General features: G+C 42.4%; 1 protein-coding gene across 1 annotated transcript in view; it reads left to right on the top strand.

Moving 5' to 3' along the window:
* Positions 1-27,851, top strand: part of CACNA1C (calcium voltage-gated channel subunit alpha1 C) — a 1,308,019-nt gene that overhangs the window by 116,456 nt on the left and 1,163,712 nt on the right.

Raw genomic sequence — 27,851 nt, 5'->3', positions numbered from 1 at the left:
TGATGGAATGTACTTTGCAACAGAAATGTGGTCCCAAATATTTTTTTGTAGTATAAAACATTTGCACTCAGTTGAATATTACCTACACTAGGGGTCTGAATGGTTTGTTTTGTCTGGCACAGTGCTAGTGAGCTTTTATGTTTAGGTCACAAGTTTAAGTCTGTCTCAGGCTGGTCGTAGCCAAAATCATTACTTTGGTATGAATGGGTGATCAAAGTCATTACTGGATATGAATGAGTAGGCTCAGGGCAATTCCAGCGGGCACCATTCCAGCTCAGTCCACTGCTTTGTCAACATGGTTTCACAGGAGTCCCCCAAATCTAGTTAAGAAACATATTAGGATAGTACAATAACATTATATTACTCTATATGATTTTCTTTTGTTTACTGAACTTTATTTCTGCAGTATTATAGAAAACACTGCCATAGTTGGCACTCTGTGATTTCATTAGTCATTGAAGAGTTTGTAATATTTTATTTGTTGTAATTTATGCATGATGTTTCCGGTTAGGATACTGTACCACAAGGCCTCCAATTTAAACACTATTAAACAATAATATACTGACATGACAAATTTGTTATCTGTGTTAGCTGTTTAATGTGGCTTTTAATGTATGGCAAGCGTTTAGGGATAATTTGATAAAGTCATTTTCATGTGTATAAAATTCAGACTGGTATAAAAATGTGTGCTGTGACACCCTGTGTACATTTCCAGTAGGTGAAGTTTGAGTGGGGTGTTGTCAGAACACCCATTTAGGCGTGTCGATTATAAAGTACACTAATCTGCATAAATAAATAAAAATTATAGGCGCTGACATTAGACCTGCTGCCTATAGCATGGGGTGCAGGGGATTATAGAGAAGGTTGTGGGGACCTGGATTGAATGGACTTATGCACTGCTTTTGATGGAAAATGAGGCCCCTTTACATTCACTGGCCCTCAAGAGAATGGATAAAAAATTCATTCATATAGCATTGTTGGTGGCCAGAAAATTCATCTTGAAGTATTGGGTTGGTCTTAGGGAATGGCTGAACCAAATGTAAGAAATAGGTAAATGTGAGATTTTTTTTTGGGGGGGGGGGGGGGTTCAACAATAAATTTTAGTTGGAATGGGTACACTACCGGAAGCTATGGCTGACCTTTCAACAAATCTGGGGAGCTGATGTGACCCGATGCGACTTAAGGGAGGAAGGGGACGGTTATGAAAGAGCATAATCAGCAGACCACATCTTAACCGAGTACCTCAACAGAATTAACACTGGAAATAAGGGAGAATGGGTGAAAGGTGTGCAGTATTTGTGTGTGTGAGGGGGGGGGGGGGGGGAGTTGGGAGTAGGGGAAGAGATTGGGGAGACTGCATGGTATGTGAAATGAGTACAGGGGAAATTAAGAAAAATGAGGAGCAGCATAGACACAATGCTAGAAATCTCTGTAACACTATAGTCACATTCTTCTGAGTGGAGGACTAGCCTGCAAACCAGGGTAACTGGGCTCAATTCCCACTTCGTTCCTTGTGACTCTGGATAAGTCACTTAACCCTCCATTGCCCCAGGTACAAAATAAGTATCTGTATATAATACACAAACCACTTTTTTTTTTTTTTACTAAGGTGCGCTAGAAATCAGCTAGTGCTGAGACACCCATAGGAATCTAATGGGTGTCTCAGCATTTAGCGCCAGCTGCTTTCCAGCATTAGATAAAAACACTAACGCACCTTAATAAAAGACTCCCTTTGATTGCAATCACAGAAAGGCAGCATATCAAGTCCCATCCTGTTTCCATTTTGTTCTCTTTGCAACAAAGTAGAAAGGGGCCTATTGAATTTTTCCAATGCATCTAGCACTGTCTTGATTTCTTGCCCTTCCTGTGGCAACTGATTTAAAAATCCACACTATACCGAGGTGTTTCTGCTTTCATTGAACATCTTGGCCCTGGTAAGAAAGGCACCGTGATACAAGCCACTGCAACAAGTGGGGCATGCACATATACCCTGAAAATGAGCCTATATGTAGCCTGTTTCATGAAACCTTTGTATTTGTGCTGTGTTCCTTGTTCAGAGAATATGGATTTTGTAAACATCTATGACGCTAATGCCTTCAACTTTTGAGTTATTTTCAGCAGTTTCAAATTACACATCACACATCACATCATAACTGTCAAAAATAAGCCTTGTCCCTGAGCATAATCATTCCATAAATAGACTGAGGGCACACGGTGCAGGAGGAAGAAATTTTACATAGAGCAGTTGGATGGCAGTGTGCATTAGTTCTTGCTGCGCATGATACCCTAAAAGTGACACATTGGTTGCCAAAGTGAAGTTCATGGAAAACTTCTAGTTCAGAGTAAGGTTGTATTAAATCTGTAGCAATGTATTCACATGGTCTATGTATACTCTATGTCCTAGACTAGGGGTGTACAAGTTCAGCCCTTGATGGATGCAAATAAGTCAGGTTTTCAGGATAGCCATAATGAATGTACATAGTAGCATAACATAGTAGATGACGGCAGAAAAAGACCTGTATGGTCCATCCAGTCTGCCCAAAAAGATAAACTCATATGTGCTACTTTTTGTGTATACCTTACATATACGACAGAGACTCGGTTTCCAGCGTCGTTTTCAGTAGCAGATGGATTCAAAACGCCCTTCCTGAAGCAGCCACGAGGGTGGCGAAACAAGGCGCTCTTGTTGGAGGGTCGGCGTTTTTTCGTCGAATTAAAGATTTTTTGCAAGGCTCCGGAGCCCTTGGGGGATTGTAGATCATTAATTGCCAGCATTCTCAACAAAACAACTACGCAGGTTCCTTTTGAAGCTTCCGTGTTGGGACTAAGCTAAGTATAAAATCTTTCATTTGGATGCTTGGCAATGGGGGGCTACCAAGTTTACTAAAAGAGTGGGTAGGTTTGGGTTTTCCCTTACTGCTATAGTGCTCGAGTTGGTTACTTTGGGGCTCTCTTCTCTCGAGGGGTCTCCTTATAGGTAGTCTGGTTCTGGGTTGGGGTCAGTTTAGGTTGGTTTGGTTTTGGTGTTCCTTTAATATAGTTAATACACTTTTACAAGAGGGGAGGAGAGTTTTTCATCCCATACGGTTTTCTCATTTAAGATGAGTTTTTGCGTTTGGGCTTTTTTTCTCTTCTTCCTCCTTAGTAGGAACCTATGATAGTAATCTACTCCTGTGTATACAAGGTGTTATGAGTACTTTGGTATGGTCCCTAGTTTGGAGGTTTGAGGTTCCATTTGTTAGATAAATTCTGCAAAGGTTGGAGTTTTCCCCATTCCTTAAAGGGACACCTCCAAACTTACTATATTTTTACATCAAGCTCCACTTATCAGGTTGGAATGCTTGATTTGTATCTGCCATTTTCAGGGCACAGACCGTAGAAGTCTTGCCCAGCACTAGCTCCGCCTCCCACCACCGGCTCTGCCACCCAATCTTGGCTATGCTTCTGAGGATCCATTCCTTTTGAACAGGATTCCTTTATGTTTATCCCACACACGTTTGAATTCCGTTACCGTTTTCATCTCCACCACCTCCCGCGGGAGGTCATTCCAAGTATCCATCATTCTCTCCGTGAAAAAGTACTTCCTGACATTTTTCTTGAGTCTGCCCCCCTTCAATCTCATTTCATGTCCTCTAGTTCTACCGCCTTCCCATCTCCGGAAAAGGGTCGTTTGCGGATTAAAACCTTTCAAATATTTGAACGTCTGTATCATATCACCCCTGTTTCTCCTTTCCTCCAGGGTATACATGTTCAGGTCCTCAAGTCTCTGCTCATACGTCTTGTAATGCAAATCCCATACCATTCTCGTACATGAAAGAGATCTGCATATATACTGTCTACATTGAGGGGTGTTTTTACTAAGTTGTGGTAAAAGGGGGCCTGAGCTAGCATCCCACTTGCTGCGTGACCATTTCAGGGGGGGAGCACTTACCACCACCCACTGAGGTAGCAGTAAGGGCTCCCATTCTAACTCAGCAGTAACCAGGCAGTGATTATTGCTGGGTAAGTATTGGTGCTACAAAAATAGAAAATATGATGCGTGCTGGGGGTGGGAAGCTGGGCTCCTGCGGTAGCCCGGTGGTTGTTCCAGATTGACATACAGCAAGCCTATTGCTGGGAGCCAACCCTTTAGTAAAAGGGCCCCTGAATGCAAATCTGTCACATTCATATTCATTAAGGATATCCTGAAAAGCTGACTTGTTTGCATCCCTCAAGCACTAACATAGTAACATAGTAACATAGTAGATGACGGCAGAAAAAGACCTGCACGGTCCATCCAGTCTGCCCAACAAGATAACTCATATTTGCTGCTTTTTGTGTACCCTACTTTAATTTGTACCTGTGCTCTTCAGGGCACAGACCGTATAAGTCTGCCCCGCACTATCCCCGCCTCCCAACCACCAGCCCCACCTCCCAACCACCGGCTCTGGCACAGGCACAGACCGTATAAGTCTGCCCAGCACTATCCTCACCTCCCCACCACCAGCCCTGCCTCCCAACCACCGGCTCTGGCACAGACCATACAAGTCTGTCCAGCACTATCCCCGCCTCCCAACCACCAGTCCCGCTTCCCACCACCGGCTCTGGCACAGACCGTATAAGTCTGCCCAGCCCTATCCCCGCCTCCCAACCACCAGCCCCGCCTCCCGATCTTGACTAAGCTCCTGAGGATCCATTCCTTCGGCACAGGATTCCTTTATGCTTATCCCACGCATGTTTGAATTCCGTTACCGTATAACTTGTATACCCCTGTGCTAGAAAAAGATTCAGGCCTCATTGACTGAAGTTTAATTTCATGTACTCAACGTCATTGCTTTCTTCAGATTCACGTAATCTCACCCCCTAGGCCCTGTATTTCCTCCTTCCACATTGCACATCATCCTGTTGTCACCTCGGTGAGATAAATATTACTTTTGAGGCTGACAGGGAGTCTAGCTAATAGACCAAAGAGAATAATGAGAGCCTAAATGTGGCAATTAAACTTTCCTAGTGCATCTAATCTTGCAAGGCTCTGTGGATGCTAGAACTTAGAAAAAGTCAAACACTGAGCCAAAGGAGACTTAAGTGAACTAATTCATTCAAAAAGCATGAAGATGCATTTTGGTTTGATTGGGTCCTAAAAGAATATTTTTGGTGCTTTGGGCTGAATATAACAGGCACCTTTGGTGAATACAATGAGATACTTGTTGATTGAAGCCCAGTCAATATTTTGTTGTTGTTGTTCAGAACATTTGAGGTCTCTCCTTTGCAGGGCATCAAAAGATTTTTTGTTTCACATGAAATTTTAGAGCTTAACCCATGTCGTCACATAACCAGCCTACACGGAGGATAAGCTATACAGAATATTCAGCAGTACTACATTCGCACCACTTGCTAGGTAAAAGATCTGTAGCTTGCATTATTTGTAGATTACATAGGGCAGTGCAACTTATCTGCTGAGAATGATAATGTGCCCAGGCCCAGATGTGTTACTCTTATTGGCATTTTGCTCAGTACATATTACAGTCGGGTGCATACAAAATGTTTTGCTTGAAACATCACAATGAACCCAATTAAAAAAAATGTTTTAAACTTACAATTCTCTGCCTTGAAAGGAAAGATACAGGGCACTGTATTAAAATGCACATACAGAAAAAGTTTGTTTCATTCCCTTTACATTAAAAAAAAACACATTTATTTTGTTTATTTTTTCTTTTACTTTTTGCACACACGTAAGTTGATAGGAATGACAAAAAATTAAATGTTTTTTTTCTGTCATTTCTTTATAAAAAAAGGCATAAAACAACATAGGAAATGTCATTGGTATTTCTTATTTTGTTTGAAATGACTGCGCATCTCTAGTACATTGTATATAGAGATACTCAATGGTGGTTGAGAAGTGACACAGTCTGGTGTCTGTCTGAATTGAGTGATAGCGTAATGAGGTTAGAATCAAAGCTTACAGCACATGCCATTTAACAAGGATTGTTCCTCTCTTCTTATCCACTGATACAAAAGCAGAAGAAATATCCAGATGCTTGCTGGCCTCTAGTTTCTAAGTGGAAAATTATTTTGCTTATGAAAAAAAAACATAATAAGTGCTTTTTCTGATGACAATTTGAAAAGCCATTTACCAGAGTAAAGCGCGATTTTCCCAGGTATCTTGATATGTCTTTAAGGGCCCCTTTTACAAAGTGACGGTAAGCCCAACGTTGGCTTACCATTTGCTAAACAGGAAATACCGCTGGGCTACTGCAGCAGCCCGGCGGTACTTCCCATCCCCGAGGTGTACCCAGCTGTAATCGGGCAGTGCTGTGTGCTGCCCGGTTACCACTGGATTAGTGCTGGAGACCTTACTGCCACCTCAATGGGTAGCGGTAAGGGCTCCCCCCCCCCCCCCCCCGAAATGGCTGTGTGGCAAGTGCTTTACTTCCTGCATGACCATTTCCTGCAGAAAATAAAGACTACTCTTTTACCAACTGCAGTAAAAGGGGGGCTCGGCGAATGTCAAAATCACACGCCAATGCCAGCGCAGGTCCCCTTTTGCCACACCTTTGTAAAAGGGACCATAAATTAGTCTTATCAAAGTGGCTAGATATGCATAAGGTACTCCATAAAGTGCATACCTTTTAGCAACAGGACAAAAGGCATTTTTGTGGGAGCATTAATGTTGGGGGAGGGGGAGGGTAGAGAGAATAGCTTGCCTACATTTGATTTTCAAATATACACATGCTAGCCGATATTCAAAACTTTTTAACCAGTCAGGAACAGCTCTTGGCTGGCTAAATAGCATTTTAGCACCTAATCATGGATGTGCAGTGGGAGATAACTCATTATCTTCGCCGAATACTCTTGGTTAGTAGCATAGCTGGTTAGGCATGGATATTCAGTGGAGGAGTGGCCTAGTGGCTAGGGTGGTGGACTTTGGCCCTGGGGAACTGAGGAACTGAGTTTGATTCCCACTTCAGGCACAGGCAGCTCCTTGTGACTCTGGGCAAGTCACTTAACCCTCCATTGCCCCATGTAAGCCGCATTGAGCCTGCCATGAGTGGGAAAGCGCGGGGTACAAATGTAACAAAAAAAAAAAACCAACCCAACTATGTTTAGCATTAAAATAGGCTGCATAAATAGCAGGTCTGTCTTTAACCATTAAACACTTAACCAGTTAGGGCTGAATATCAGCTTAATCAGTTAAGTTGCTGCAGTCAAATGTGAAACTGGATGTTTAATGCCAGCCAAAGGATATAGGCCAACATTGAATATTGGATCTGAGCGCCAGTGTTGAGCAGGCAGAGAGACAAACAGGAAATTCTAGATGGATGCGGAAAGAGGAGATGCAGCATGGCTCGGGGTTGGGGGGGGGGGGGTGGGGGGAAGAAGATGCTGCATGACTGGGAAGAGGGAAAACAAATGCAGAGAAGATGCAGCATGGCAAGGTTAAGAGAGGGAACAGTTAGTGAAAGATGAAAAGTATCAATATCAGAGATGGATGTGGAAGAGGTGAAGACCATACAAGGAGAGAGAAAAATGACAAATGGATAGGAAACCTTGGAACGAATTAAGAGAAGATAGGAAAACAGTAACCAGAGAGTGCCACCTACAATTAGAAATGTTAAGTGGCCAGACATCAAAAGTAGAAAAAATTAATTGTATTTTTAAATTTAAGGTGAAATAACGTGGAAGTCATATTAGTCCACATTAAAGATAAATAAAAATAAAGCAGAAAATAGAAAATAAAATGATACCGGGCCAAAACCTCAATTCTTCAGGTAAGTAAACTATCCTGACCTGAGGAAGGAGGTTTGGGCCTCTGAAAGCCAATCCAAAAATTTATTAAATTAGTCCATTAAAAAGAAAGAACCTTATTTTCTATTTTTATGTATATTTTTTTTATTTTGTGAGTGGAATGCATACATTTTTAAATTTATATCTGCTATCTTTATATTTTGCACAGTACAGAAGGAAATGCATCATTATTTCTAGTTCTCTGTGTTACAATGTATGCACAGTCCAAGTTCTTGGGGTTTCAGTTTAATTTTTAGTGTACATATTTCTATTTTCAGTTTGTAGTTATTTATCCCCTAGTTGGTGAGGTTCTATCTGTGTTCTGCATTTGTGAAAGAGACCAGTTATACTGCTAGCATCGAATGTCTGTGTAGAATCGATCTGTACTAATTCAGTTTGCTTAGTAGGTATATTAATGTTCTCTTGTCCACTGATATGTTGACAGCATTACCTTTTCCTAGGTAGGCCCTTGTTGTGTAACTTGTGGAAGTAAGTCTTATTATGGTATGGTAGATTTGCTTTATTGGTCCTGCATGACTTTAAGGTTTTGTATTACTTCACATTATGCGTAATACTAGATTTTGGATTTGGATTTAGCTCATACCATTCTTGCAGTTCAGTGTAGCTCACTGTTCCCTTGGCCAACAAGAAGATGCTGGACTTGGGAGCTAGGGCTGACTGGGAGCCAAGTGTTAAACGCCCAAATATTTCTAGAATGCTAAAGATATTGTTTTGTTATGTGCCAAAATATTGCACCAAAATAATATATCTCCCTGGAGTGTGTTCAGTGTGTATATAATACCATCAATAAGAGTTACTAGGTGGGGGAGGGGGGAGGTAGCTGTGTTCAAAAGTGCCCTCTACTATCCCTTTACTGCTGACACAAGGCTGAATGTGTCACACCTCAAGGATTTTAACTTGGATGACTACACCCTATATCACCACACCCTAACCCCGCCCCACTATAGCCTGCCTAAACATCTGAGTCATTGACTGCCTATGCTGATGGGGACTGGACAACGATGGGAATTGGGACTAGCTGGAATAGACTTGGAAGACAATATACTGGGGAAAAGAGCTGGGTGGGGGATATGGGTTAGGAAGGAGAAAATAAGTGGGGTGGGGGTAGAATGCCTCTCAGAAGTCAGACTGACTATATCAGTGGTGGAACCCCTCAGAACAGCTGTACCATTAGAGCAGGACTCTTCCTCTCTCCGCATAGTGTGCTGTCTGCTTTCTCCAGCAATTATCTTAGCTTTCACACTGTAGGTTTTTTTTTTGCCAACATGGTACTTATTAGAAAAATAGTGAAGATCGCTGCTCTATGTCATAAGGAACAGGCTCATTCGGTCCTGGTTTTGTCTTGTCACATTCATGACATTCTAAGAAAAGCAGGTCTACAAGTGCTCTGACTTCCAAGAGATTTCAACCAAATTGGCTTGTGTTCCCTGCACGAAAGAAAGGTACAGAGGGATGCAGGGCACATGAAAAGTTGTTGATGCTGGTGGGGTCATAAGATGTTCTACTCTCTGTCACAGATTTGATTGGAATTTTATGAATGGTTTAAAAGTTATTTGGAGGGAGGGTAGCAGAAACAACACGGTTGGCAACTCTCAGTAGATTTATTGACAAGTCAGTGCAAAAAAAAAAGTGACATGACCTTAAAAACAGTTTTATGACAGTAAAAACATCATACGTCTCCAATGCCTTGGGCTCAGAGCTCTGTACAGCTGCTGTACTTTGGAGCAAGAGCATAAGTTCTGGCGTGTAAAGGGGTGAATATCAGCATGACATGTTCCAGCTGTGCACAAAATGACAACAGTAAAGTTTTTGGCCGCAAAAAAAGAGCTAAGTTGTCAGTACAAATCAGATAGCATGTCAGTTAAAAATATTTGGCAACACTGATACACAGACAGTAGTTTTATAAGGCCAGATTCACTATAGGAAACAAGGTTAAAGACGAGACAGTGTGTTATGCATTTGAAAAACTGCTTCTTACAGAGAGAGCACCATTTTTCTTTTAAGCTTTGGATGATCCTTTTTAAAAATCACCTTCCACCGATAGCTATCACCTGAAAAAATAAGACCTGATACTACCTTTATGTGGCTACTTTGTGTCTTTTGGGGAGCATCAATTCAGTTTCCTGGTTAAATCACTCTTTGTTTGCACATTCTGTTCCGCACATTGAACATAGAACACATCACTCAAGATGTTCTTTCCTATTCTGACATCATCAAACCATTAGATAATAAGAGTCAGAGTGCCATGTCATCATTTAGTGATAGCATTTCAGGGAAGAACAAGTGCGGGGCTGTTGCTTCATTTTTCAATGGCAATAACTCTGAGGTCAATATTCAAAGAGTTTAGTTAGCTACATTTTAGGTAGCTAATTTTACCCCTTTGAAAACTGAATAGTACTAAGCACCTGAATTTAGGAACCTATCAGCCTTATTTTCGAAAGTGATGGGCGCCCAGATTTCGACCCAAATTGGGATATGGGCGCCCATCTCGCAAAGGCGCCCAAATCGGTATAATCGAAAGCCGATTTTGGGTGTCTTCAACTGCAATCTGTCGCGGAAATGGGCAAAGTTGATGTGGGCGTGTCGGAGGCATGGTGAAGGTGGGACTGGGGTGTGTTTATCAGCCGAGGAGAGATGGGCGCCTTCGGAAGATAATCGAAAAAAGAAAGGCGTTTTTAGCGCGAATTTGGGTCATTTTTTTGACCCTTTTTTTCCACGAACAAGTCCCAAAAAGTGCCCTAAATGACCAGATGACCACCGGAGGGAATCGGGGATGACCACCCCTGACTCCCCCAGTGGTCACTAACCCCCTCCCACCATAAAAAAACAACTAACAACTTTTTTTTCCAGCCTGTATGCCAGCCTCAAATGCCATACTCAGCTCCATCACAGCAGTATGCAGGTCCCTGGAGCAGTTGTTCGTGGGTGCAGTGGACTTCACCCAGGTGGACCCAGGCCCATCCTCCCCCCCGTTACACTTATGTTGGTAAATGGGAACCCTCCAAACCGCCCCCAAAACCCACTGTACCCACATGTAGGTGCCCCCCTTCAGCCATAAGGGCTATGGTAATGGTGTAGAGTTGTGGACAATGGGTTTTGGGGGGAATTTGAGGGGCTCAGCACTCAAGGGATGGGAGCTATGGACTTGGGAGGTATTTAATTTTTTTTAATTGTTACAAGTGCCCCCTAGGGTGCCCGGTTGGTGTCCTGGCATGTGGGGGGGACCAGTGCACTACAAATCCTGGCCCCTCCCACAACCCAATGCCTTGGATTTGTTCGTTTTTGAGCTGGGCACCTTCGGTTTCCATTATCGCTGAAAAACGAAACCGCCCCGCTCAAATCCGCACAAATCCAATGAATTTGCCGGGCACAAACCGTATTATCAAAAAAAAAAGATAGGCGCCCATTTTTTTCAAAAATACAGTCTGTCCCGCCCCTTCACGTACCTGTTCTCGGACATAGACGCCGATGGAGATGGGCGTTCGCGTTTGATTATGCCTCTCCACGTTTACTAGGTGCCTAAAATGAAATACTTAAAAAGAGTGGAGGGCTAGGACATAGAAAGAAACATAGGGGCCTGTTTACTAAAGTGTGGTAAAGTTTTGCAGTTACTGCACTTTGGTTGCAAAAATTAATGTGTGGTAACTGCAAAGGCTGTGTGGTAACCATTGTGGCTTGCGGAGCACTGCAGATAAATGCCGCACGTTGAGTGATGTCAGAATTGGAAGTGCTCTAAGGGGCTGGTGCAGCTAGAAGACACTCCCCTTCCCAGAACTCCCTTATAGTGTTCAAATGCCCCCACCTCCTTGAATCCTCATATTTCATACCAAGGGTTTCCCTTGTGTTTAATGTGAGGGGTGGGGAGATCCACGGGTAAGAGAATTTGAAGGCTGTTGTTTGGGGGAAAGCAGTACTGGGGGATTTTTATAGCTGCAGCAGGTGCATTAAGGTGTCCTTTTACTAAGGTGCACTAACAGATTTACCATGTGTTAACGATTAGTACTTGCTAAATGAAAAAATCCTCATAGGAATGAACCCTGGGATTCTATATATTGTGCCTTAATTTCCACATGGAAATTGAATAGTATTCTATAACAATGCGCGTAACTTAATTGTTTAACTGGCTAATCAGCACTGTTAATTGGATGTTACCAAGCAATTATCAGCACTAATTGGCATTAATTAAGATTTACGCGCATAACTGGCTGTATATTCTGTAATGGGGTATGTAAATTATAAGTTGCAAAGTTGACAAGGAGGTGTGGCCATGGGCGGGTTGTGGGTGTTTCTAAAATCTATGTGCATTATTATAGAATACACCCACTTTATTTTTGTTACATTTGTACCCCGCGCTTTCCCACTCATGGCAGGCTCAATGCGGCAGGCAACGGAGGGTTAAGTGACTTGCCCAGAGTCACAAGGAGCTGCCTGTGCCGGGAATCGAACTCAGTTCCTCAGGACCAAAGTCCACCACCCTAACCACTAGGCCACTCCTCCACAACATTGGCTTTGTGCCTAATTTAGGTGTTGGAATTTATTCCAAGTAAAAAATGGAGTAAATGGCCACAATTAAATTTGGTTGCGTGGAGAGGCGCTTGGCATAATTCTGTTTACTGCATGGAAATTTAAGCCTATTCTATAAAATTTAGGCATACTTTAGAGAATACGCCTAGGCGCATTTTTTTCTGCATGGAACTTTCAGGCACCATATATAGAATCTAGCCCATAATGGGAATGATATCATGTAGTGCATGCAAATCATTAGCACACGCTAAATCTATTAGCTCACCTTAGTAAAAAGATCCCTAGGTGTATCACTTACCACCTCCTCTTCATGCGATAACCAGTTGCTGCTCTTTAGTAAACAGGCCTTTTAGGCGCTCCACACTGCTATCCAATACTAGACATTTAAATTAAGCTCCAATATTTAGGTGAATGAATAGCAAGCCTAAACTTAGGAACTTCCATTTTGAGGCACTAAGGAAGTCATATACTAACAGTATGAGCTAGGCCCTACAAAACAATCATTGACAGTCTCTAAAGTTGCATGTCTTTTTAGCTTGAAACTCTGACATCTAAAATGGCACCGAGATCTGGCATGCAGCACCCTTTTAATATTAGTTTGCCTAGATATAAAAGGTAAGGGCAGAATTTAGCTGCTGTGATCAACATTGTTTGTAAATGCCAGACATGGGTTTGCTCTCTGAACAAGGGACGAAGGGACTGGACTTTCCTAACGCATCGAGTTTCCTTTTCTTGAACTGCACGGATCGCTATCCTACTCAGTAGGAAAGAAACCTCGGTCTTTGAACACCAGACCCCTGACACAGGCGCTGTGCCGAAACACGGCCCGTGTCGGGTCCATATTGGAAAATTGACAGTTATTAATAAAGAACTGTGTCCCATTTCTGAAGGCTCCTGGTGCTTTTTTTTTTGGTGTTTTGAGCTAAATAAAACGGACATATTCACGGTTGGTATCTGGGTTGCAGTCAGCACTAAATATCCATGAAGGTATGTTCAGAGCTGCTGGTACATGGATAGTGGTGATATTGAGTCCACTGTTCATATAGCTAACTGTGTCAAGGAAAGACAGCAAATTTTCTGATGTAACTTTATCTAGATAGTTATTTTGATAGCAGGCTCAAAATGATAAAAACATAAGAGCATAACATAAGAACATAATAACCATATTAGGTCAGACCAATGGTCCATCTAGCCCAGTATCCTGCTTCCAGCAGTGGTCAATCCAGGTCACAAGTACCTGGCAGAAACACAAATAGTAGCACCATTCCATGCTACCAATCCTAGGGCAAGCAGTGGTTTTCCCCATGTCCATCTCAATAACAGACTATGGACTTTTCCTCCAGGAACTTGTCCAAACCATTTTTAAACCTAGATATGCTAACCGACATTACCACATCCTCCGGCAATGAATTCCATAGCATAACTGTTCTTTGAGTGAAAAAGTATTTCCTCCTATTTGTTTTAAAAGTATTCCCATGCAATTTCATTGAGTGTCCCCTGGTCTTTGTGCTTTTTGAATGAGAGAAAAATTGATTCACCTTCACCAGCTCCACACTGCTCAGGATTTTGTAGACGTCAATCATATCCCCCCTCACCCAAGCTGAAGAGTCCTAACCTCTTTAGCCTTTCCTCATATGTGAGCAGTTCCAGCCCCTCTATCATGTTGGTTGCTCTTCTTTGAACCTTTTCTGATTCTTCTCACTGGAGACTCCCCCCACCCTCCCTTACTGCCCTGGCACTGTCTGGATAATGCAGAGGAAGTTGGTAAAAGTATTCCACAGTACTATTTGGATAGTGGCAGCTAAGCCATTTGTTATCCAGATACAGACCTTTGAATATTGACCCAGGTAATTTTAACTGGTAAACTGTGCTGAAGTAAGTCTGAAGTCATTGGAATCTGTTGGCAGCTTGGGGGTGAGTTTTTGAGCTGTGTGATCTATTAATTCTAGACTTTGTCACTAAGCAATTCAGCATATGCACTGTAACCAGGTACCTCTCTTGTGCAGCCAAGGATAGAACAATCTCCTCCAGCCACAGGCTCCCGGCACAATGAAGAAATAGATGTCCACCAGTAACTTCAATCTTAAGGACTTTTATTCCATGCAGGTTTCTAGTACACAGTTCCAACAGCAGCATAGCACATACCAGGATTCAATACAGGCTTACAGGCTCCAGTCTGGGCTCTTTATCCAATGCACAATAAACAGTAATTCAATTCCCAAGACAAACAGTTCTTTCAGTTCATCATCACAGTTCAGTCACCCAGCAGCAGTTTCTACCTTCTATCCTCTTTACCTTCAGGAGAGTTCAATATTTTAGGGACTCCTTCTACCCAAGGGTTTTCCTCTGCATCAGCTTCACAGTGAATTCAATACTTTTGGGACTTCCTCTCACCCAAGGAATTTCATCCTGCTTCAGTACTTTAGGGACCTCCCTGCCCAAGGGTTTTCAGCCTGCAACTGCTTCTCTCCTTCTGCTTCTCTCTCCTGAACTGAACAGAACTCCTGGGACTCCTTCCCACCTGCCTAATCAATCCCTGGCTTCAGCTACCACAACCAATCATTCTCCTTCCATTAGCTTCCTCACACCTAAACCAGCTGAGTTAAGCATTAGACTAATGAGACCAATGATGAGCTCCTGCACACAGGGTTTCCCAACTCTCTTTCCGCCTAGTGGCAGCCACTCTACACAACCTGCCAGCTTACACCCATGTCTTCCCCGATTGCAGCTAGGAGTCCAGTCCGGGTTCTTCATCTCACCCTCTGGCTTCTTGCCTGCAATGCCTTCTGGGACTTGTATTTCAGACTGAAACTGCCCAACTATCCTGGAGGTGACTTTATCACAGCACCCTTCTTAATGCTTGCTTTGAAGAAACTATGGAGGATTACTTAGAGTATGATTTACATTGTAACACCTGTAGTATAGTAAATGATGACAATTAAAGACCAAAATGGCCCATTCAATCTGCCCAGTTAGGTGTTTAGGTTTTTACTGTCACTCCTTGCAAGTTATGCTTCATGTCTTCATTTAGGATTATAAATGCTGCTCCAAGCAGGTTACCCTCCATGCCTTCTTAGAGGTGCAAAAAGTCATTTCTCTGCTGTTTTGAGTTCAAGTACTTAATGCTTGGTGTCCATTCTCTTGCCATTTAGGGATTCTAAGTATTTCCCACTCCTTTTCCCATTCCAGTGTCTCTTCTGAGAGTGTATTCCAGGCATATAATACTCTCTCTGTGAAAATAATATTTCCTGAAAATACTATAAGCTTTCTCTTTGAAGGTAGCTATCATGTCCTCTAGTTTTTAAAAGATTTGCTTGCTCATTAACAAATTTCAAGCATTTAAATGGCTGTGCCATATCTCCCCTGTCCCTCTTGCTCTTCTAGGGCAGGGGTTCTCAATCCAGTCCATAGACACACCAAGACAGTCTGGTTTCAAGATATCCACAATGAATATATATGAGATGGATATACAGTGCAGTTTGCTTAAGTGCAAGGGTCTGGGACCAAAGAAATAATGCACTTAACTGGAGCGTGCACTTAACCGTTGTGACCCAAAGAAGCTTGACATTTGATAAACATATGTACAGTACTGTTTATTATACATACAGTATGCAGTCTCCGTTAACTGACGTTAGGCTTACTTGAAGTAATCAGTCTTAGTCCTCTGTACACTCTTGTGTCTGTGAGTTCCATAGACTACGTCTGCCAGACGGTAAAAACTGTCATAGCACTGACATCCAGTGGCCTCCAGATAGGCCCGCACGGTGTTGAGACTCTCCAGCACTCTTGCAAAAGTGACAGGAGGTTGTTGAATTTCGTCAGCATGTGCCTCGCTGCTCATTTCATCATCTGTTTCATCATCAGTCGTTGCCTGCGTGTAGGCGCATATTTGGACATCAGTGCTGTCGTCAGCTGTTTGTAGATCGTAATCAACAGCAATGTAGTGATAAAACTCCTCTTTAGTAACACCGGCTGGGATGTCAATAGCCTGTTCATCTGACGCGTTTGCAACAGCTGCATCTGTTTCGTCCCTCTCCACATCCCCAACAAAGCTTGCCCGCTTGTAGCAGTTCACAATGGTTGCCTGTGTAACATGATTCCAGGCTTCTTTCTGCATATGTAGGGAATCCAACAGTGATAGATTACGAGCCAGTTCAACAGCACGTTTATCCTTGCCAGTCTGGTCATCCATAACGCTCATCAGACGACGTAGCACAAGAGCCCGATAATGTTGTTTGAAATTGGCTATTATGCCCTGATCCATAGGTTGGATCAGAGAGGTAGTGTTTGGTGGCAGGAAGACCACCTTGACGTTAGACAGCTTGACATCATCACTGTGTGTAGCACAATTATCACAAAGCAACAAAATCTGACGCTTTTGTGCCCGCATTCTAGTGTCTAACTTCTTTAGCCACTGCTTCCAAATTTCCCCAGTCATCCATGAATTTGCATTAGCCTCGTATGACACAGGAAGTCGCTTAACATTCTTGAAACAACGGGGCTGTTTGCTCTTTCCAATGATGAGTGGTTCCAACTTCTCACTCCCATCAATATTGCAGCAAAGGAGGATTGTCAGTCGGTCCTTCGACGTTTTACTTCCTGTAGTTTCGTCTTGTTTGAATGCAAGTGTTCCATCAGGAATTGCTCGCCAGTAGAGTCCGTTTTTGTCAGCATTGAAAATGTCACGAGGTGCAAACTCATTCAAGATGGTAGGAAGAACTGAAACAACCTAATTTTCAGCACCAAAGTCATCAGCATCTTGTTTTTCACCATGCTGTTTCTTGAATTTTATGTTGTTCCTCTCCTTCCATCTTTCCAACCATCCAACAGTGGCTTTGAATTCAGTTAGTCCAAGACGTTCAGCTAGCTGATTAGCTTTCTCCATAAACAGTGGACCAGTGACAGGAAACTGCTCCTGACTTGAGAAAACCACCAAAGAAGAGCATCTTCTACCTCCTCAGCTTTTCCCACCTGTTTTCGTTTCCGTTGTGGATTTGTATTGTTTTGCCAGTCTTCCAGAAGCTGGTCTTTCTGCTTCAAGATACGTGAAATTTGACTGGGATTGATACCATATTCTTTAGCAATAGATGCTTGACTTTGTTTTCTAATTTTTTTAAGAACTTCTATTCATTCAGCCAGTGTTAAAGTCTTACAGTAGCGTACCACCGCCGCTGCCAGTGTACACTCTAACAACATTCTTTCGCTTCTTCTACCTGTGGCAGTTAACCAACAAGATTTCAAATTTACCGCCCCTTTGTCATGCGCCAATCGGCTTCCATATTCCGTGCGTGCGCTTATGCGAAGTCTTTCCTGCAGAGGAGTGGTCTTAAACCATGCATATAAGTGAATCTTGCACTTATTAGTGGTGCGCTAAACCGAAGTTTGTCCCCCATAGAAATTGATGGCACCAAAAACGGGACCGAAGTACGGCATGCAGTTAAACAGAGCATGTGCTTATCCAACGTGCACTTAAATGGAGTGTACTGTACGTACAATTTATATAGTGCATACAAATTTATCTCATGCAGACATATCTTCTCAGGAAACCCAATGACTATTCCATATGCATTAATAGTTATGTTGCCAACCACTGTAAACACAGCATCATGCAACCTTGTAAATTTAATTGAATCAATGCAATCTCTAACAACTGTTAAATGTAAGCCACATTGAACCGAAACTCATTTTTGGATAATTATAGGATACAAGTATGAATATACAAATAAAAAAAAAAAATCCCGAAAACTTGACTGACTGGGTCTTCCCCGAGAACTGGGTTGAGAACTCCTGCTCTAGAATATACATATTTAGGCCTTCAAGTCTTTTCTAATATGTCTTCTGGCGCAGATCCCATACTATTGTTTTCTCTGTCTCAAAAGAACAAAATTGGAGAAAATGCCTGATAAATCAGATCCTTTATCTGTCAAGAGTCTGAACAGAGGATATAACAATTCTGTCTGAAGAACATAATTGCTAGAAAATTTTCCATTTTAGAAAACAAAATCATATTTGATAAAACAGTTATAGTCTGCCAAACACAGACCTTTGAAAACAGTGGGATTGTTAAGAATACTTCTTCCCAGTGATGTGCCACTAATTTGTTAACAAGGGGCTCTTATCACCTGTTCTTGTTTTGAAAGCTACTGCTCCTTCCAGATACAGAGGGAGTCATTCTGTAGCAATGCATCTACTCGGCACCTATTCCATAAAGGAAGGTAGATGCCTTAGGCACAAACACTCATGCCAGCCATAGATACATGTGGATATTCAATAAGTTATACACATCACTGCACCTGAACTAACTTGTTATACACACAGTAAACCAGTTCCTTATCTTGTTTAACTGGACAAAACTTGCCTTGAGTTTAGCCACCTGACTTTGTACCACCCATCTTGTCCCCATCTATATATCTGCACTTGGCCCCTCGGCTACATAGTAAGCTGTATTGTAGAAAATCGTGAGCATCATATATGTTATTTGAACGTTCTATTGCGTGCTTATTGGGGAGCACTTTTACTAAGGTGCCCCTAAAATTGGCCTGCGCTAGTATAGGTACATATTTTGGATGCAAGCAGGTCAATTTTTCAGTGTGCCTGGAAAAAAGGCAAATTTAAAGCCATCGCACGTCCATTTTCAGGCTGAGACTTTACTGCCACCCATTGATTTAGCGGTAAGGTCTCATGTGCTAACCGGGTGGTAAGCAGCCAGCGAGCGTAAACTGCCAGTTACTGCTGGGTAAGGGCCATGCTGTAGAAAATAGAAAATATTTTCTACCACATGTTTTGGACGCACGTCAAAAATGAAATTACCGCCTGGGGCAAATGGTAGCCGGGCACTAGTTCCAATCTGGATGCGCATAGGCGCTTACGCACCTTAATAAAAGGGCCCCTTGATCTTTCAGTAATATCATCCTGACATCACATTTAACAGCACCGAAATTCAAATATTTTTGATGCTATTTCATGGTAGTCCTATCAGGTTTTAATTTGCTGTTCTCAAGTCTACTTATTTAGGGCCTTTTACTAGGCCGCAGTAGCAATTCCTTGTGTGGCAAATGCATTGCAGCCCATTCAATTTTGAGTGGGCTGCATCACATTTGCTGCACGGGAGTTGCTAGCATTGTTTAGTAAAAGGCTCTTATTGCATTTATCTTGATATTTGGTAATTTTTACTATTATTTTGTTAACAAAATTGCAAGTTTTATGTTAAACTGTACCTTCTGTACACTGCTTTGGGTGAATCTCTTCATAAAGGTAGTTAATAAATCCCAATAAATACGTGTGAGTCCCACCCTGAGTATGCCTATGTATATGCCTACCTATAAAATACACATTATCCCCCTGATTCTATAAAGGTCAGCAAAATTATTGTTCAGAAATTTAGGCATGTTCCCGATTTGCGCATGCAATTTAATTGCACGATGAGCAAATTATTGCCAATGATTGGCTTTTTAACAAGCAATTATTGACACTAATTAGATTTAATTGGGACTAATGCTGGTAAATTTAGGAGCAGGATCAATGCCTAAATTTTACATGTGAGTCAAAAAAAGGGGGCGCAGAAATGGGAAGGTCATGGGTGTTTAGGGTAGAACTGCTGCACTAGGGGCCCCTGGGGCCAGAGACACGCTGATGCTGATGTGTGGTGATAAGTGCTGGAGGAGCACAGGTAGTGGGCATCCCTGGCAGTGCCAAAGGCTCAATGGTGAAACAGCTTTGAACTTGAGCAGGCCTTTCTGTCTGATGTGAGGACAAGGGTTGGCGTTGAGGGTGTCGAAGCAGTGGTGGTTTACTTTTTCTGTAATTTCCATATAGATATCTGTAGTCAGCATCTCACTAATGGACTAAGCGTAGCTCTAGAGGCATCAGCCAAAAGAAAATTTTTAAGAGGGCCTGTCTCTTTACATGATAACAATACATTAAAAAAGCAGATCAGAGCAATTTAAAAAGCCACACTGTCCGGCTAGTGCTACAGAATATTCCAGTGGCCAGCATTTATCTGATCAGCAGCATCTGCTAACAGGATAAGTACCTTTTGAATATTAAGCCATTATTTTTTAAGTAAAAGCACCTTTATTAGGTGATCACCCAAAAATAAAATATGTATTGCTTTACTTAGGCAACTACAATAGATAACAAAAATATAAGTAGATACTCAGTCCTTGTACATAGGATTCCTCTTTACTTTCCTCTTCTTTGTTCTTGTAGCAGTGTGGCTCTGCGGCCAGGGTGAGAACTTTTAGGAATGCAGCCACACACTGTTTATTTATTTATTTTCTGCATTTGTACCCCACATTTTCCAACCTAGTGGTAAGTTCAGTGTGGCTTACAATTAACTTAGGCAGACAAGTAGCAAGTTGTGAGGGTCATTGCTAGCCTGGTTCGGTTATATCTATGGTCATACACAAGGGCTGCAAGTAGAACAACAGTTGTATTGAAATTTAAGAATATGGGTTTTCCAAGTCTGTTCTCCCCACAGGATGGACACTTTAATCAAAGAATCACCTGGAGTTTTACTTATTCATTTGAGCACTGTCCCTGACAGGCTTCTCAGTTCAGTATACTCTACTCACACCTCTTGCTTTAGGATCCCTGCAGCCTGTCCCAGACACAGCTACCACCGGTTAAATACACAGTCACTTCTTCACCAAGATTCCCGTAGTCTCTCTCCATCTCTGACACATCTTCACAGGTTTAGTCAACACTCACTCTCTTAACTTTGAGGTTCTAAGGAAACTTGACCTACCTCTCTCAAGCCTCTGCTTCTGGCAAACACAGGGTAGCCATTTTTGCTGAGGGCTGCTCCTTTCCCCCAAGCTGTCCCCAGGTACTACAGTCAACAGCAACACCCTAGGAGGATTCCTTCACTCAGGGCCTCTCTGAACTGTGTTGCCCCAGGGCATTTGACCACCTGCCTGATTCGGCCCACCTGCCTGAATCAGCGCTAAGGTGGTTTAACTTCAACACCAGTAAGGGGATGTTCATAAGAAAACCTGCTGTTATACCACTATACCACTCACTCCCTCACAGTTCTCCTTTCTTAATGGCTTCCAAGTGGGTCTCTTGGTCTTTTCTCTAGATGCTGTTCTTAGAGATGCACAAAAACCTCTAAAACACTCAAGCCATATAATAATTAAAAAAAATTGTACTATTCAAATTAGACTCACAATGATGATAATTCACATGAATACTTTTTCATCTTTTTTTTTTTGGTATGTTGAGACCATCATGTAAAGGACAGTAAGGCACACCCAACAAATGCAGCAATTTCACTTGGTGCTGAACACAGCACTCTCATTTACTGCTTTAATCTTGATATAATCATTCATAAGTCACAATTTTTCAATAAATGCATATTTAAAAGTCTTTAGTCATTTATCCACCAGTGTTATTTTGTGCAAAAATATATTTTCAAAGAAATATATATAAATGGGACTTATCTGGCAATCACTGTTTCTTAAAATAGGGTACAGCACCTACAATTCCACACAAAAGCCAACGCGATGCCGTTTCGAGATAAAGCTGTGTGTTAGGGCATGGCTGTATTCTGTTTCAAAATGTCAAAGCATCACAAAAATTCCTTTTTTTTTTTTTTAAGAAAACCTTTTTTCTTCCAGAGAAAGCACATTTGCATTTTCCCTGATTACTCAAGGGCAGCATAACCCCTTTGGATAGTTATAGAAACATAGAAAATGATAGCAGAAAAAGACCACCAGTCTGCCCATCCATACTGCCTACTATCGCTTCCTTTCTCTAAGAGATCCTACTTGCTTGACCTATGTTTTCTTGAAGTCAATTACAGTTATTGACAGTTTAGTCCAGTTCCCCAGTGTATATGCTGTTCTGGACACTAAAATCATCAAAAATCTCTTCTAGAGGCTCTCTAACAAAGAAGGGGTAGGTAAATTAGTTTGAAAAAAGGCTTGAGGGGGCTTACATGCTTTCTCCCCATGGTTTATATGATTCTGACTGGGAAATCAGGGGTGCACCTGAGTGACAGGTTCCTCTCCAACACAGTACTAAGTTCCAAACTGCAGAGCAGGGATGCACCTTGGTGTCAAATATCTCGTACAGCCTGGGATAGAATTGTCCTCTTCCTCTTTTCCCAGCAGATATTTCAACAGTTACCTCTGCCTTGGTACACCAGCTTCTGTGTTTCAGAGTACCCTCTGTAGATATTCTTTCAGTCTGCAATGTCCTCCTTCTTTACCTTGGTATAGCTGACTGCTTGTCAAGTCTCACTGACTTGGGATGACTGCTATCTAGTAGTTAGTGGCTGGGTAGGTTATGTAGGTCGGGTCTACACTCCTGCTTTGAGCTCAAACTGCTCCTCCTTGTTAATTGGTGGAGGTGACGCCTCCTGTTTTGTGACTGATAGCAGTTCACTCATTACATCATATCATCTTAGTGATCTTAAGGAGCAGGAACTCCAAAATGATCCTCATTGTAGAACTAGAGGGCACATTTTCAGGCCTCTGTTATGGGTCTAATTAAATAATCAAGATATATTAGTTTTTGGGGGGTTTTTTTTGCCTCCCAGCTGCTGCTTTTTCTCAGCAACAGAACCCTGGATACTCAAGCAGAAACCTTGTCTTCTGCGGGCCCCTCTTCTAGCCCTTCTTCTTGAAGGGGATTAAATATATCAGTGTTGAAGTATTTGTTTTGATTCTTCATTGCATCTTTACTATTTTGTTCCATGAATTGTGTATTGAATCTTTTAAAACCGGTTTACTTGATGATGTATACGTAATTTAGATTCCTTTTTTTAATGGTTGACCCTTTTCTGTAACAAATATGTTGCTTGTTATGTATTACATACATATACATTTTGTAAATATAAAATAATGTAAAAATTTTTTATTTCAGCACTTGATATAACGCAAGTGATCCCTGAGGCAACTATGTGGTTTACAATTTCTATTACAGGTACTTTGCACTGTCTCTAATGGGCTCTCAGTCTAAGTTATATAGAGGGGCATAATCGAACGGGGTCGGCCATCTATTTGGCCGGCGCCATAAAGAGTAGTCCCGAACCATATTATCGAAAAAGATGGTTGGCCATCTTTCATTTCGATAATACGGTTTGGGCCGGCCAAATGTCAGAGATGGCCGGGTTTGAGATGGCCGGCATCGGTTTTCGCCAATAATGGAAACTAATGCCGGCGATCTCAAATCCAGCCAAATCCAAGGCATTTGGTCATAGGACGAGCCAGCATTTGTAGTGCACTGGTCCTCCTGACATGCCAGGACACCAACCGGGCACCCTAGGGGGCACTGCAGTGGATTTCAAAAATAACTCCCAGGTGCATAGCTCCCTTACCTTGGATGCTGAGCCTCCCAAATCCCCCCCCCCAAACCCACTCCCCACAACTGTACACCACTACCATAGCCCTTAGGGATGAAGGGGGGCACCTACATATGGGTACAGTGGGTTTTGGGGGGGTTTGGAGGGCTTAACATTTACCACCACAAGTGTAACAGGTAGGGGGGGGGGGTATGGGCCTGGGTCCACCTGCCTGAAGTGCACTGCACCCACTAAATACTGCTCCAGGGACCTGTATACTGCTGTCAGGGAGCTGGGTATGACATTTCAGGCTGGCATAGAGGCTGGCAGAAAAAAATGTGTTGTTTTTTTTGGGTGGGAGGGGGTTGGTGACCACTGAGGGAGTAAGGGGAGGTCATCCCTGATTCCCTCCGGTGGTCATTTGGTCAGTTGGGGCACCTTTTTGAAGCTTGGCCCTAAAAAAATGGGAACAAGTGAAGCTGGCAAAATGCTTGTTAAGACCGGCTTTCTTTTTTCCATTATCGAGCGAAGCAGGCCATCTCAAAGCACGCCCCTGTCCCGCCCCCATCCCACCTTCCCTACCCTACCGACACGCCCCCTTGAAGTTTGGCCAGCTCTGCGACGGAAATCAGTTGGCGCCGGCCAAAATCGGCTTTCGATTATACCGATTTGGCCGGGTTCAGGAGATCGTCGGCCATCTTCCAATTTGTGTCAGAAGATGGCCGGCGATCTCCTTCGAAAATGAGCTGGATATTGTACCAGAAGTCTTAAGATCCAGCGAAAATATGATGTTTTTCTGCTTGTGTGATCTGTTCCCCTGGCAGTCTCACACCAGCCTGTAAATAGTAATCTCTCCTCCCTCCAGTGGTCCTAAACTGGCATGCTCTTCTCTCCTAGTATCCCAGTACTGGCACATGTGCCTCAATATGGCACAGCAGGAGGTTGCTACAGGTAGACCTCAGCAATAAAATTTTAGTCACCCTGCAAATATACTATATCACAAGGAAAGTGTTCTAGTAAGCCCATTTTAATGGAAAAGGCTTTATTTTTTCTATCCACTGGTATCTAATTCTGCCTCCCTGCATGGATAGTAATTTTCTCTGTAATTTTGTGGCCATAATTTAAACTAAGAGGCAGGATTAAAATAATAAATATGTGGGACAGCACAGACTTGTTACTGTGGATACAGTATTTATGATTTATTGTCTGTATGATGCACACAGTTTTGCAACACGGTCAGATTTATTGCTTGAACAGGCAGCGTCCTTGAACCTTGCAGATATACAAGATGGCTGTATCCTCGCAACATGCTTTTCTTTCCTGCATGTTGCATGGAAGCTACATATGTGCAGCAAAGAAACCGTGTTGTAAGGGTAAATACTTTGCATCCATTGGAAACTTTATGAGGTGGTGATAAAACCTAGTGTGCCCCTAATATTCCCCTTCAAGCAAGGAGTGTTATTAGCCCATTGTCTTTTGACACAGATTGACATAATAATGTTTTCAGTATCAGAGAAACTCTGTGAAGCAATATTTATATAAAATGTCATGCAAACCTGTAAATGCATTGATGTTAGCAGTGTAATGAATGCTGGCAAATACCAGGATGCAGAATGATTTATTTTGTTTAAGCAGCCTAGTTAACAATAGCACAGCAGGAGCCCATCAAAGACTTTGTACTTGACTTCCCACAAATGAACACTGATCCTTTGAACGCCTGCAGATAGCTGGGGTAGGGCTTGGAATGTGTCTTTCAGTGATCCAGCCTGGTGTCTCAGTGACAGTGCAGAAGGCACCTGATTCGATCCCCCAGTCATGTTTTTCTGCTTTTGTGAGTTGACTAGGACTGGTACTGGGATGAGGGTGTAGAAAGTGCTCACAGCCCCCCCCCCTCCCCCCAGAAGGAAGAGGAAGAGGAAGTCATGGTCATTACACAAGAATAATATCCTGGTAAAGTGCTTCCCAATGAGTGGGTCAGGACCACAAGTGGGGTCATATGTTGGTCGAAACAGGACCGTTCCCTCTCCCTCTAGACCTCTGCTCTGATCTCTGCCCAGTAATGGCACCCAAACTTCAAATATACCAAAAACAAAGGATTAGTACAGCAAAGACTCAACACCAATTAATCGTGGAACTGGCAAACACACTGTAAGCAAAGGATATATTATGGAACGATAAAAAAATAATATTATTAATATTATAGGGCTCATTTTCAAAACAGAAAAATGTCCAAAAAGCAACACAAAGCAGCAGATGAATACTTTTTTTGTCCAAAATGTACAAATCACTATTTTCTTATCACATTGTTAAGATGTTTTCTATGCAGTTCACCTGCAGTGCATCCAAATTGAAGGAGGGTTGAGGGCAGGATTTAGGTGTTCCCAAAACTTGGATATTTTTCTGCCATAATGGAACAAAGCAAAAACGCCCAGGGCTAAATGTTAGATATTTTAGTCTAGACCTGTTTCAATCACAACTAAGTCACAAAAAGGTGCCCTAAATGAACAGATGACTACTGGAGGGATTAAGGAATGACCCCCCTTTACTCTCCCAGTGGTCAGTGACCCCCCCCTCCCATCACAAATACGTGGAAGAAACAGTACATACCAGCCTCTATGACAGTGTCAGATGTTATAGCCAGTTCTATTAGAGCAGCAAGCAGGTCCCTGGAGTAGCCTAGTGTGGGTGCAGTTCACTGTAGGGAAAGGGGACTCAGACCCATGATCCCACTCTAACTGTTACACTTGTGGTGGAAAGTATGAGCCCTCCAAAGCCTACCAAAAACCTACTGTACCCACATATAGGGGACAACTGCAGCCATAAATGCTACTGTAGTGGTGTACAGTTGGGTACACTAGGCTTTTGGTGGGTTTTGGAGGGTTCACCATATAATATAAGGGGGTAATGGTGAGATGTGTACCCAGGACATTTTATGTCCACCGTAGTGCCCCTAGGGTGCCCAACTGCTCTGCTGGGATGTCTGTGTGGCCAGTCTACTAGGAATGCTGAACCCCTCTATGTCTCAATGGCTTGTTTTAAAGTGTTTTCAACTTTTTTTTTTTTCAAAAATGGTCACAAAAAACACAAAACATCTACAAAATGTCCAGGAAACTGCCATTTTTGAAACAAAAAGAGAGACGTTTTTCTGGTTTGAAAATCACTATGTTCACCACTTGATTTTGGGACGTTTTCAGCAAAACATCCAAAATTGGATTTAGACATCATATCGAAAATGCCCTTCTATATGTAGAAGAGCTTTCATAATAATATTCTAAACCATCTGTGCTGCCCACTGTCAGGCTCTTCAGCTTGGAAAAGAGACAGATGAGGGAGATATGATTGAAGTTTACAAAATCCTGAGTGGTGTAGAACGAGTAGAAGTAAATTGATTTTTTACTCGTTCCAAAAGTACAAAGACTAGGGGTCACTCGAGGAAGTTACATGGAAATACTTTTAAAACAAATAGGAGGAAATATTTTTTCACTCAATGAATAGTTAAGCTCTGGAACTCTTTGCCAAAGGATGTGATAACAGTGGTTAGCGTATCTGGGTTTAAAAAAGGTTTGGACAAATTCCAGGAGGAAAAGTCCATAGTTTGCTATTGAGACATACATGGGAAGCAACAGCTTGCCCTGGGGTTTGTAGTATGGAGTGTTGCCACGATTGGGTTTCTGCCAGGTACTTGTGACCTGGCTTGGCCACTGTTTGGAAAACAGGATACTGGGCTAGATGGATCATTGGTCTGATCCAGTATAGCTAGTCTTATGTTCTTATGCTCTATGTTTTTAGGTTGTTGTATAATTTTTAAATGGCTGAAATTTAATCGTAGAGCTACCTCTGTTGTCATACTAATTGTGCAAATGTGCAAAATGCAATGTGTAACACTATATATTTAAGAAAGCAATGTCCCATAAAGTCTAAACAGCTGCAAGCTCTAATAAATTGTGCTGACAAAAAAAGGATTTATCTTGTGCAGCTCACAATACTTCTTCAATTCAGAAAGCTCAATTCAAATGTGGTCCCCAGAGTGCAGCACACACACATTTCTTTTGCTCAGAGTGCGTTTGCCAGTTCCAGGACTGAATTGATGTTCAGCCAGTAATGGCACCCAGCATGGGACTTATGATACAGTGAACATTCACAGGCTCAGCCCCATTCTCCTGTGTGGGCTTCCTGTTTAGAGTGGAAGCCCATGCATGGGGGTCTGTGATTACACATGAACACACAGGACCCTGCATTTACTACTGCTACTGTTGCC

Source organism: Microcaecilia unicolor, chromosome 9, assembly GCF_901765095.1.
Source record: "Microcaecilia unicolor chromosome 9, aMicUni1.1, whole genome shotgun sequence".
Taxonomy (NCBI): domain Eukaryota; kingdom Metazoa; phylum Chordata; class Amphibia; order Gymnophiona; family Siphonopidae; genus Microcaecilia; species Microcaecilia unicolor.
Note: the sequence above shows the minus strand (reverse complement) of the source record. Positions and strands in the feature narration are given on the sequence as shown.